A 12,422-nucleotide genomic window follows, 5' to 3' on the forward strand; every position below is an offset into this window, starting at 1 on the left:
GATACACATAATCACCTTCCTCAAAGGTCAATTCCCTTCTCTTGGTGTCAGCATAACTTTTCTGCCGAGATTGGGCTGTCCTTAAGTTCTCCCTAGTGATCTAGACCTGCCTTTTAGCTTCTTGAATGATCTCTGGCCCAAACAATTGACTCTCTCCTATCTCACTCCAATAGAGAGGAGTTCTGCATTTTTTCCCATATAAAGCTTCAAACAACGACATCTTGAGACTGGCTTGATAGCTGTTATTATAAGAGAACTCCGCATAGGGAAAACTCTTATCCCAACTGCCTCCATGCTTTAATACACACGCTCTTAGCATATCCTCTAGTATCTGATTTGTTCTCTCAGTCTGTCCATCTATCTGAGGATGATAAGCTGAACTGAAATTTAACCTTGTACCCAGAGATTCATGCAACTTTTGCCAGAAGCAGGACGTGAACTGAGTACCTCTGTCGGACACTATCTTCTTAGGTATGCCATGCAAACACACAATCCTTGACATATACAACTCTACCAATCTTGCTCCTGAATGGGTAGTCTTCACAGGTATGAAGTGTGCTACCTTCGTTAACCTATCCACAATCACCTAAATCGAGTCGTAACCAGCTTGGGTACGGGTCAATCCGACTATAAAGTCCATACCAATTTCTTCCCATTTCCATTCAGGCACCTTTAATGGATGAAGCAATCCAGCTGGCCTCTGATGCTTAGCTTTGACCCTTTGGCATATGTCGCAAAGTGCTACATGTGCAGCTACATCTCTCTACATTTCGGACCACCAATACCTCTGCTTAAGATCTTGATACATTTTGGTGCTCCCACTACCGGAAACAGTAAATTCGCCGAGTGCAAAACGTGTGCCGAGTGCATTTTTTCGGGCACTCGGCAAACACCATCTTTGCCGAGTGTACACAATGAGGCACTCGGCGAACATAAAACACTCGGCAAAAAGGAGGTTTGCCGAGTGCCAAAAATCAGGCACTCGGCAAACAACTCCTCGACACTCGGCAAAGAAGACACACTCGGTAAATCAGTATCGCGTGCGGCGCACGTGCGTCGTGCACTAACAGGGTGGGACGGCCGTTACACCTTTGCCGAGTGTTTGCCGTGTGACACTCGGCAAAGTCTGGTTCGCCGAGTGCCAGACGCATACACTCGGCACACTCAAAAGTTCGCCGAGTGCCTCAGCCGGACACTCGGCAAACGCAACACTTTGCCGAGTGCCATCCTAGAGGCACTCGGCAAACAAAAAAAACATTCCTTCCAACAGCTTCCACACTTTTTCTACTCCCCACGTAGGACATTTGGTTATACATATTTAAATTTGGTCTATTTTCGGGTCTGTTTGGGATTTTTAATGCTTTGTTTGCATTAATAAGAATTTTTTGATTGAAGTCAAATTTTAACTACAAGTACTTGAAATAATGGATTGAAATCAGTGAAAAAATCATATTCATATTATGGAGACCAAATTGAGGTCTCAACCAGAAAATGAAAAGAAATTTTGAACATTGTTTTTAAAAAACACGACCACGAACCTGTGGTTCAATGATTGTTAAATTGTAAAAAAACCAAACGAAATATGAAAATCACAAGATTTGTCAAGATGTCATTATATTATGTGTGTAGGCTGTGGTAAAAAATTGAGAACGTTTCGCCCAATTTCTGAGCTATGATGCTTAGAAACCGACTAATCTCCTGGAAGGATTCATAGAAGTTAGAAAGGAGCCAATAAGATTTGGTGTTCAAGTGACACTTGAATTAAGGAGTGCCTTCAAATCTTTTTGTACAGGCAACATACAACACATGTTGGTTCATGTCAAATTTTGGAAATTTTTCGGATGCATTTGATATTTTTTATTGATTAAATGCAATTATAGATTTTTATTAGATATAAATGGAATTTGAGCTATAACTGCATGAAATAATGGAATAATTTCGGTAGAAAACTAATTTAACAATTTTTTAGTTATTTTGACACGATTTTGAACAAGTATATTTGAAAAAGGCCACTAAAATACGTTATTTCATGTAACGTTTGCCGAGTGTACCCATAAAACACTCGGCAAAAATGGTATTTTGCCGAGTGTTTTCTATGTGCACTCGGCAAACTAGTTGCACGGGCCCACTTTCTTCGGCCTCGCTTGCAAAAAAAAACCCGAATTAACTTTGCCGAGTGCCCTGGATCTGAGCACTCGGCAAACACTAGTGCTTTGCCGAGTGCCCGCGATCTGGCACTCGGCAAAGGCTTTGCCGAGTGCCAGATCGCGGGCACTCGGCAAAGATTCGAAGTTATCTCCGGACTTAGCGTCTCGTCGATTCATTTCCGCGCCTCTGTTGCCCCGTCCGCCGGCCCCCGCGCCCGACGCGACTCCCGCCTCGCCGGCCGCCACCGCCTCGGCGGCGCCCACCGCCACCGCCCCGCCGGCGCCCACCGCTACCGCCCCGCCTGCGCCCCTACCCGGGGCGAACCCGACCGGCCGCCCCGGCAGCCCATCTTCCCCGGCGCCTGCGCTCCGTGCCGCCCGACCGCCGACGCCCCGGCCCCACCTCCCCACCACCGGCGCCGCCCGACGGTCCGCCGACGCCCCGGCCCCGGCTCCCCGCCACCGGCGCGCCCGGCGCCGGCTCCCCGCCATCTTGCCCCGCCGGCCGCCCACGCCGGGCCCCCGGCTCCCCGTGCCCGGCGGCCGCCCCCCGCGCCCCTTGCCCGGGCCCGGCGCCCCTTGGCCGGCGGCCCCGGCCCACCGGCCGCCCCAGCCGCCCCCTGCCCGGCGGCCCCGGCCCACCGGCCACCCCCGTTCCGGCCCCGGCGCCCCCTGTCCCTGCGTCACGGCGTCCTTCACCCGGTAGGTAATTTTTTTTTGAATTTAGGAAATCTGACTTAGATTAAGGTTAAAATTAGAAATAAGATATTAGAAATTAGAAATTGTAGGGCTTTAGTTGTTGAAATTAGGAAATTGTAGAGAGCTTTAGTTGTTGAAATTAGGGAATTGTAGGGCTTTCGTTGTTGAAATTAGGAAATTGTGGGACTTTAGTTGTTGAAATTAGAAAATGATGGTTGGCTTTGGAATTTAAGCTATAAGAATGTTTGTGGAAGTGAGCCATCGTGCCATTCCTTGCTCCGTACATGTGGTTGTCGGCCATCGTGCCGTTTCATTTGATGCAGGTTATGGAAACCTCCACGTGTAGGGGAGGTGCTGCCGAAATTTTTAGTTGACAGTTGTATGTTTTTTTTGCAAGAGAGGCTACGTTACCGTCCTCGAGTCGTCACTTTGTACGATAGCAAGGTGAGTCATCCTAAATATCTATTTCCGTATGATGGTCGTATATCACGTAACCTAGTTAGGCGTCTCCCGGTCGAAAGAGATACGTTTGGAAATATGCAGATGTTTGCATATTTATAACCGTATCTGTTTCGAATTGTCCACGTTACTTTGGACAGCACGAGGATGTGTAGGTGGGTTTAGTTTCCATAGTCTACTCCGATCCGAGTTAGAGTTTCGGCAGCACCTCCCAATTGTTCTCCGGATACACAATCTCCATCACAGGACGTGTATTTGGAGAACAGCGGGGAGGTGCTGCCGAAAGTCTATCTCGGGTCGGAGTAGACCATGGAAACTAATCCCACCTACACATCCTCGTGTGGGATTAGGACCTATCTTTACCTAATAGACAATATAGGAACGTGTAGATGCAACTTGAGTGTTTATATTACTCGCTGGTATGCTAGAGGATGGAGGATCGTCAGTGGATGTACACGGGCCGATCTAGTCAGAATTCGTTGACCGATGAATGGATAAACAAGACCGATGCTTTCTTGGAACGGGCATTTGCAAGGATCAAAGGAGGAAGAGAAACTTGGTGTCCGTGTAGCAAATGTGGAAACATGCGTCGGCAAACCAAGTTAGGAATGGGTAAACATCTTGTTAGGCACGGATTTACGTCAGACTATACCATATGGATCTACCATGGTGAGGTCGATCGTGGGAGGGACGAGGTCATCAGACAACGTATCGAGCAATATGATGATGACGCCGGGGTGGGAGACATGTTAGATGACTATCATGAAGCTCATAGGGAGGAGGAGCCTGAGGCTACCGCAAAGGCGTATTATGACATGTTGTCTGCGGCACAACAACCCCTTCACGGGCATACCAAGGTCTCTCAACTGGATGCCATTGCACGTCTAATGGCCGTGAAGTCCCAGTTTAGCTTGAGTCGAGACGCCTTCGATATTATGTTGACAGTTTTTGGGAGCCTGCTCCCGGAGGGTCACATCTTGCCAAAGTCTATGTATGAGGCACAAAAACTTCTTCGTGCACTTAAGATGCCATACGAGCAGATACATGCTTGCCCGAAGGGATGCATCTTATTTAGGAAAGAATATGCGGAAGCCAAGTACTGTGTGAAGTGCGAATCATCTAGATTCCTGGAGGTAGACTCTGGTGACGGTCAGAAGAAGCAGCTTGCAATCCCTGTGAAGATTCTACGGTACCTTCCCTTCATACCGAGGATCCAACGGCTGTACATGTGTGAAGAATCTGCGAAACAAATGACATGGCATAAAAACGGACGTCGATACAATGCTGACAAGCTGGTACATCCATCCGATGGTGAAGCCTGGACAAAGTTTGATGCCATTTATGATGAGAAAGCTCGAGAGGCTCGTAATGTACGTGTTGCGCTCGCAACAGATGGGTTCAATCCGTATGGAATGGCGGCTGCCCCGTACACATGTTGGCCTATGTTTGTTATCCCCCTGAATCTCCCCCCTGGTGTCATCTTTCAGCGACAAAACATATTTTTATCGTTGATAATTCCAGAACACCCAGGGAATAATATGAGTGTGTACATGGAGCCTCTGATAGATGATTTGGTCCGTGCATGGGAGGAAGGGGTATGGACATACGACCGGGCTACACGGACAAACTTCAAGATGCATATTTGGTACCACTACTCCCTGCATGACTTGCCGGCATATGGTATTTTCTGTGGCTGGTGTGTTCACGGGAAGTTCCCCTGCCCAGTATGCAAGGCTTCAGTGAAGTTCACTTGGTTGACCAAGGGTGGCAAGTATTCTTCATTCGACAAACATCGACAATTCCTTCCTCCTGACCATCCTTTCAGAACAGATATTAGAAATTTTACGAAAGATGTCGTAGTTAATGAGCCCCCACCGCAGATGTTGACCTTAGCCTTGGTTCATGCTCAGATAGATGCTCTTGAGGTCAATAATCATGAAGGTGGGTTTGTGGGATATGGCGAGCAACATGCTTGGACTCAGAAGTCTTGCTTGTGGAATCTCCCCTACTTCGACGATCTTCTTCTCCCACATAATATTGATGTTATGCACACTGAAAAGAACATCGCTGAGGCAATTTTTGGTACAATCATGGACATTCCTGACAAGACAAAGGATAACGTTAAGGCTAGAGTGGATCAAGCAAGGTTATGCAACAGACCAAAGCTAGACATGATGCCTCCTAGAGCCGGCAAGTCGTGGAGAAAGCCTAAGGCCGATTTTGTCCTGACGAGGGCCCAAAAGAGGGAGGTATTAGAATGGTTCCAAACGTTAATGTTCCCTGATGGGTATGCAGCGAATTTGAAGAGGGGAGTGAACCTAGCTACTATGCGAATCAACGGGCTCAAAAGTCATGATTACCACGTATGGCTTGAGCGCCTACTCCCGGTGATGGTTCGAGGCTATGTACCTGATAATGTCTGGCAAGTGCTAGCGGAGTTGAGCAATTTCTTCCGTCAGCTTTGTGCTAAGGAATTATCTCGGACTGTGGTTGCAGAAATGGAAAGAATGGCGCCTGTGTTGCTCTGTAAGTTGGAGAAGATCTTTCCGCCTGGCTTCTTCAATCCGATGCAGCATATGATTTTGCACCTCCCGTATGAAGCACGAATGGGGGGGCCTGTGCAGGGTCGTTGGTGCTATTCAATTGAGAGATGTCAAAAGGTCCTTCGAACTAAATGTAAAAATAAATTCAAAATTGAAGCATCCATTGCAGAGGCATACATTCTGGAGGAGGTGTCAAACTTCACAACCAAATACTATGCTGACAACCTTCCTAGCGTGCACAATCCACCCGCTCGTTATAATGACTCAGAAGTTGAATCGAGCCTTAGCCTTTTTCGAGGACAACTTGGAAGTGCAAGTGGTGCGACACAGAAGAAATTGAAACATAAAGAGTGGCGCACTATCATGCTGTATGTATTGACCAACCTTGCCGAGGTGGAGCCGTACATACTGTAAGTTGTCAACAAACTAGTTTGTTCTCAATTAATCACTATTCTGGGATCAACTCTCATGTTTCTCGTTGGTACAGAGAATTTCATCGTAAATTCTGGCGTAATTCAAGGGAACCTACCCCGCACGAAGCCGAGACCCTTCTTCAAAAGGGTGCGGGTAATGGAATGCCCGATTTTATTTCTTGGTTCAAACATAAGGTACAATCCAATTTCGCTCGTTCATGATTACCACGTTCCAAGTTTGCTGTACATGTGAATAATATAACGAACCACCCTACTTTAACTTGCAGGCTCAAACCGATTCGTCTATAAATGTTGAGGTTAGACAGGTTGCCGATGGCTGTGCCTACAGGGTCAGATCTTTTACCGGTTATGACGTAAATGGTTATCGTTTTCACACAACAAGTCATGAGCAGAGTCGGCCCAATCGAAGAACGACAAATACCGGAGTATTCACGCTAGGCTCTGATGGTGTCGAGTACTACGGAAGAATTGAAGAAATATACGAACTAACTTTTCATGGTTGCAAAGTTCTTAATCCAGTCATATTCAAATGCCATTGGTTTGATCCATCAGTCGTGAGACGGGCACCTAATCTTGGGTTAGTCGAAATTCGGCAATCATCCGTCTTCCAAGGAGACGATGTCTATATTGTGGCTCAACAGGCCACGCAAGTTTATTATTTGTCATACCCGTGCCAAACTGACGATCGTCTGAAGGGTTGGGATGTTGTGTACAAGGTATCGCCACACGGTAAACTACCTGTACCAAATAATGAAGATTACAACATTAACCCCAACACATATGACGGAGATTTTTTCCAAGAAGATGGGCTCGAAGGGATTTTTGAGATTGATTTAACCGACGCTTTCGCAATGGAAGTAGACAATGAAAGGGTTGTTGACGATGACGCTGGAGAGGAGGTTCATAATATGAAGGAGTTAGAATTACTTCAGCGGTTACAGTTAGGACAGGACATTGATGATGACGCTGAAACTTTGGAGCACGGGAATGATTTGTTTGACACGCGTGACAGTGACGATGAGACTTATGATCCAGCTAATCCCGATCATGACGATTATTTCTAAGACATGTATGGATCGTAATAATTTATTTATTATTTGTCATACCATGTTATTTTTGAAATTATGTTTTATTTATATATGTGCTGATTGGTTTACTCTTGGCAAATGCAGGTGATTGAACAATGGTGGGCGGTACGAGAAAGATCGCAGCGCTTTACGAAAAATTAAAAGCTGCAGCTTCCGGGTCAGGTACACGGTCACACGCATCGAGAGGTCGAGGAAGGCGTCTAGGGAGGGGTGGAGGCAGGGGTGACGCACCCGTGGAGGAAGCGGTAGGGGCACAGGTCTTGGCTAGAGGCAGGGGTCGGGGCAGGGGTCGAGGAAAGGGTAAAGGGGTGAGGGCCCCGTCGCCTGTGCCTTCGTCGTCGTCGGAGGAGGAGGAGGAGGAGGTACCCTCTGCGCACGCCTCTAGTGACGAGGCGGAGGTACAGGAGGAGCAGGAGCAGGAGAGGGAGGAGGGGGAGGAGGCAGGGGAGGAGGGAGGGGAGGAGCAGTCCAAGATCTGGTTGCGAGGTCCCTCGTCCCTCCCGAGGCGACCCATCCCTCTTCATTTACGCCCCCTGATTCAACCCGCTGGGGCAAAGTAAGTTTCTTCACATATTCTCTGTACTTTTGATATGTTCAAACTCACATATTAATCACTTGTGCAGGAGTTGGACTAAGCTCAGTGGGGGTGCCCACAACCGCAAGGTCAACGGCATCATCGGTCTTTTGTGTAGGCTACACTTCCCCGGTCTAGTGGTCTTCGCCAGACAGGAGGAGCCGGCCTACACGTGGGACCACTACGTCGCTGCCGCCGACGTCGGTGATCGTGACCACAGGCAGTTTGCGAACAAGGCAGAGCGGGTGAAGGCCGAGCTGTGGGTAAGTCTTCGCAGCACTACATTGCTTAATACATTCTTGATATAATAATTGTATGCTTGCCGTCTATACGCAGGACTTTTATAGATGTCAGGAGGGCTTCGAGGCTAGGGCGGCCTCCGTGATTGAACAAGCCGCTAAGAAGCTAGTTAAGGACATGCACTACGAGGCGCGCGTTCAGGCCATCATCGACTTTTATGCTGAATACAAAAGGATGAGGATCAAAAAAGAAGAGGCCAGGACAATGAACCTGACCAAGGAAGAATTCATGGCGGTACGTGCATAAAGACTATATTTACTATTTGAGAGATTAATTACGCTTAATTCCGTTATTTATATGTCACACACTTCATATAGGTGCCTCCGTGGTGGTGCCGATCCTTTACCCGGTGCTGGGAAAAAATGGTGGACGTGTGGTTGCAGCCTGGGTGGTTGGAGAACCACAATGCCTGCCGGGAGCGGCGTCTGCAGATGCCATATGCATCACACCATCAAGGCAGCCTGAGCCTTGATGAGTACAAGGAAAAATGGGTACGTGAATTCATTTCTGTTTTCTCAGACATAATACTGCATATTTTGTAATCATTTTACATTTTTTCCGCAGACTTCATCACATGATGGTCAGGAGTGCTCCCGGTTCAAGGCATGGGTTATGTCCAAAAAGGGCAAGGCCACGGCAGACATCGACTTCAACCCGGAGGACCCGCCCGAGGCGTACAGCCATCCCAGCATCCACAGCCGCGTCACCGAGTACACAGCCATGGCGAGGGAGGTTCACGGGCCAGAGTTCGATCCGAGCTCTCAGGATATCGATGCTGAAATAGTGATGAGGGTAGGAGGAGGGAAGAAGCATGGCAGGTATTGGATTGGAGATAGCGTGATCGACACTGCCAGTACTCCCACTCTCTCCCAGATCCGAGCAAGGAGCACGGACTCGAGCCCCGCGATACGGCCACGGCCTACCGCTGCACAGCTACAAATGCAGGCTCTGCAGGTTAGTTGTGTTTCTTTAATTTTTCATTCATTTTGTACTTACCTTTTGCTTGACAATAAGTGGTTGGGATGAAATATTGTAGGCCCAGGTGGAGGTAGAACGGAAGCGCCGAGAGGAACTAGAGGCGAGGATCGAGGCGGATCGGCAGCTTGAAAGGCAGAGGACGGAGCAGATGTTCCAATACATGCAGAGTGTGTTCCACAGTTTAGGTCAAACTCCACCACCTATGCCACCGAACCTCTTCCCGCCACCTCCACCACCTCCTGCAGCTACTCCTGTGAGTCAATCTCAACCTTACAATCAATCTAGACTTACTTCCACTAGAATTACTTGTTTAGACTATGAAATCTCTTTACCTACATTTGTGCAGAATCAATCGGCGGCGTCCAATGCAGAATCTTCCTGGGGGCACTGGACACCTGCACGTCCTCCTCATCCTCCTCAGTGACTTGTCATTTCTGTGTTTGTGATGCAAAACTTGTGAATTACTTATTTAGACGAGAACTTATGAATGCTATTTGTGTGCTTGTGAATCCTGTGGTGCAATTTATATGCTTGTGCTGCCATTAATATGCCTGTGTATCTGTGGTTGTTTTTTGAGAGGGGTCCTTTATACCTAACATTTCTATTTTGTAGCAGGAATTAGGACACTTTGCCGAGTGTTAACACTCGGCAAAGAGGCCATTTCTGGTAGTAGTAGACGGGTTTGCCGAGTGTATTCTTCAAACACTCGGCAAAGGGGTCAAAAAATTTGGCGAAATTGCTTGTTTGCCGAGTGCCATTGGGTAGGCACTCGGCAAACAAAGGCCATTTTGCCGAGTGTTTTCAAAAAAACACTCGGCAAAGGGGGCATAAAAAATGGCGGGCCGGGCATCTTTGCCGAGTGTTTTATTAAATACACTCGGCAAAGATGGAAACTTCGCCGAGTGTAATTGGGGAAACACTCGGCAAACCTGTACACTTCGCCGAGTGTATTTAGGGAAACACTCGGCAAACCTGTCCACTTCGCCGAGTGTATTTAGGGAAACACTCGGCAAAGATGTAGACTTCGCCGAGTGTTGGCCGTCAGACACTCGGCAAAGCTTCCGTCGCCGTGACAGCCCGTCAACGTCTTTGTACCGAGTGTCATATTTTGCCGAGTGTATTGCGGCACTCGGCAAAGTCTTTGCCGAGTGCCCGATGGTCGACACTCGGCAAACACACTGTTTGCCGAGAAAAACTTTGCCGAGTAAGGTTCGCCGAGTGTTACACTCGGCAAACCCTTTGCCGAGTGTATTTGGCCCTTCGCCGAGTGCCTGGGGCACTCGGCAAAGTTACTGTTTCCGGTAGTGTCCCAGGGTGAATAGAATAAGCTGAATCGTGAACTTTTTTCAAGATCGTCTCTCAGAGATTTCCCACATCTGGTACACAAATTCTCCCTTCAATCCATAAAGTTCTCTGACAGTGAAATTTGAGGCTTTTCCTCCCTTCACCATCTTCTTAATATCCCTGATCTTGGCATCCTCAAGCTGTCCTTTTCGTATCTCTTGCTCTAGAGTCGACTCCACTTCCGTAGTTACTCCTTTAGTATGAGCAACTATACTCAAGTTAAGCCTCTCAAATTCCCTCATCAACTCTTCAGACAACTGAAATGCTAAGGCCAGATTAGCTTGATCCTTCCGACTCAAAGCATCTGCAACTATGTTAGCTCTACCAGGGTGATAGTGAATTTCTAGGTCATAGTTATTGATGAGCTCTCCGATGTCGGGTGGAGGGACACCTCTGACAGGGATTCAACAGCCGCTATGGTTGGGGGCAGAGTGGTGGTGGCGCTGCGTTGTTGCAGAGGAGTGATGGTAAAGGAAGAATGGGAAAGAAGGGTGCGAGTCGAACCCTAAGCGGGCTTTTATATAATGGAATTTTTCTTGTAATTTATGATGAAGTTTAAGGGTAAACTGGTAATGAATCCCTTAGAATCAGCAGGCCAGGATTTTTCCCCAAGTGTGCTCCTCGCTAATTCTTGCTAGCAGTTTTTTTGCCGATGCTTGTAGAATATATTTTTGTGGCATCGGCTCTGAATCACGGCGTTAGGGCGCTTTCACTCGATTATTTCGGCTAGAATCGTGTAGGAATCGGAATCAAACAGGGCCTATCTCTCAGTTTGGCATGGGAGGTATTGGGACATACGACGACATTGCTGTGGTCCATGTAAGGTTCCCATGAAGGTAGCACTCAGTCCTGACCGTCTGATTGGGTGACAAAGTTACAAAACTCATACTGTGCAGCTGGCTGTAGGTCAATAGTGATCAGACCATCGCTATTGGGTTTGTCATGGCGGCATACCAGGCCGCCCTGCGTGCTGAAGGGATGATGGATGCTGTGTTGTTTGTCATATCTTGCTGTTCATTTGGCTCTCACATACTCTTGCTTTTATCTTCTTTTGTTCACCTAATCTCAAGTATTCCAAGATTAATCTTCTTTTCTTCTGTTAATTATGTTACTTTTGTATAATTTTTAATTGAGCAAGGGAAGCACGTACGAGGGCATGCAAAAGAGATCATAGTTCAAGATTCGAGTCTTGTTCTGCTGGCGCTCATACGTCTCAAATCATTTACAGGTTGTTTGTTGGAATGCAGGCAGCCTAGCTATCTTAGATTAGGAAGTGAGTCTGACTGGTTTGGGTAGGAGGTGTGCACACTCTAACCACCTAGGTTCGAGTCCCATCTAACTTGAATTTGGATGCCTATTTCTTTTTCTTAATGAAAAATTGTCTAGGTCCTCCTAGATTGATCTAATTTTTTTAGCTATCTTAGATTGCTATTTGGTTGAAGTTAGATACGATGCCATCCATCATCAAGCCATTCCGTGTAGCTATAATCTTTGACAAATATGCATGACCGATTGAATCCGCAAAAAGTTACTAAACGAAGCCATCTTTTTAGTGCTGCCTGTGTCACGAACAAACTAAGTACAACGTGGATGGGCCCTTGGTACCAGCGTGATTTGGGCTAGCGCGGATGAGCCAACACGAATTAGGCCTTCACATTACCAACTTGGACTCATCCTTGAAAACTCTTAGAGCACAAATAATCTCCCTCGTCCGAAACAGCCGAGGGGTCGTGTACTTCTCACAATATAGAGATCAAAGAAGAGGTATTTTAGAATAGAGTTTTGAATCTGTCGAATTTTTTGATATCGCAAATGTCGTCGTTTGATGTTGCAAATATTATTTTTCGATGTTTCAA

The 12,422-nt window shown here is 47.2% G+C and overlaps 1 long non-coding RNA gene across 1 annotated transcript; it reads left to right on the forward strand.

Annotated features, from left to right (window-relative positions):
• The first annotated feature begins 9,194 nt into the window (after window positions 1-9,194).
• LOC140222961 (uncharacterized) lies at window positions 9,195-9,764 on the forward strand. Its single transcript, XR_011898355.1, has 2 exons — window positions 9,195-9,475; window positions 9,569-9,764. It is a non-coding gene; the product is annotated as an uncharacterized lncRNA (long non-coding RNA).
• The last annotated feature ends 2,658 nt before the right edge of the window (window positions 9,765-12,422 follow it).

Source organism: Setaria viridis, chromosome 5, assembly GCF_005286985.2.
Source record: "Setaria viridis chromosome 5, Setaria_viridis_v4.0, whole genome shotgun sequence".
Lineage (NCBI taxonomy): Eukaryota > Viridiplantae > Streptophyta > Magnoliopsida > Poales > Poaceae > Setaria > Setaria viridis.